Here is a 1190-nt window from a genome sequence, read left to right as displayed (position 1 = left end):
AATGACCTTTGGAGGGATAAGACCCCAGTGGGCCTAATCTAATCACACGAGCCCTTGCGAACTGACTGCTGTCTCTGGCTACAGGCACAAGGGGCAAGTCCGGAGCGCCAGGAGCTCAGCTGAGAGGGAGCTGAGCTGTTAGGTGTAAGCGATTAAAGCCACGAGCCACAAATGGAAGCGCTAAAGCTTTAATCACTTACTGTGATGAACGATGCAAGCATCTACAGCTGTTCCATTTTTCCCCAGGAAATGGTGCGCCTGTTGAGGGCTATGCAGAGCAGAGCCTCATACGGGTCGTCTCACTGCAGGGGGAGGCCCAGCAAAAGGCTCTGTCGGTTCTACGGACCCAAGGATGACGGTGGGTGTGAGGGGGTGGGCTCGGAGTGGAAACATTCTGGGTGCCAAGTCAGAGTGGGGAAAGTGCCTTCAAGGTTTCCCCTCCTCGCTGAAGGAGGCCTCATAGAGGCGCCTGGAGGAGGCCCCTGTCCAAGGCTTCAGATAAAGGGACCTGGGAATGGAAGTGCTGGGGCTAGAAATGTACATCTGTGAAGAGCAGTGCCAGCCAGGGGGCCCGAGTCCTTGACTGTGAGGGGAGCAAAGTCTGTCATCCCAAAATGTATCTCTCTGGCACGAGGATTCATTTAGGCTGATTATTTTAAGAAACAGAAGGCTCAGGGAGTGTTTTTTTAAATTTTTTTTTTTTTTTACCTCCCTCTTAGCTGCCTGTAGAATTTAGATAAAGGATCTGTTCCTGGAACAGAGCTGTCACCAGAGAAATCTGCAAAGAACGTGGGTTATGTGTGGTGGGGAAACTCAGCAGAGCCTGGAGACCAGAGTCCAGTCTGCATCCCGCTGTCTCTGCAGGGCCCAGGAAACGGTGATTTACCAAACATCTGCTTTTCTGTCACCAGGTGAACTGTCTGCATTCCCTTTGAAGCCCCAAATCCCTACCCGACATCCTCTATGGTCTTTAGCTGAAGATGGTATTTAAGGTGAAGGTTTGGCCATTGGCGAGTTACTCAGTTTCCCTGGGTCTCTCCCATGTATACGTGTTATTAAACTTCGTTTGATTTTCTCTTGTTAATCTGCCTTATGTCAATTTAATTCTTATACCAACCAGAAGAATCTAGAAGGGTAAAGGAAAATCTTCCTCCTGGACAGCTATTTCATTATATATATATATATATATA

The sequence above is a fragment of the Lipotes vexillifer genome, unplaced genomic scaffold (genome assembly GCF_000442215.2).
Source record: "Lipotes vexillifer unplaced genomic scaffold, Lipotes_vexillifer_v1.1 scaffold533, whole genome shotgun sequence".
NCBI classification, from domain to species: Eukaryota; Metazoa; Chordata; class Mammalia; order Artiodactyla; family Lipotidae; genus Lipotes; species Lipotes vexillifer.
Note: the sequence above shows the minus strand (reverse complement) of the source record.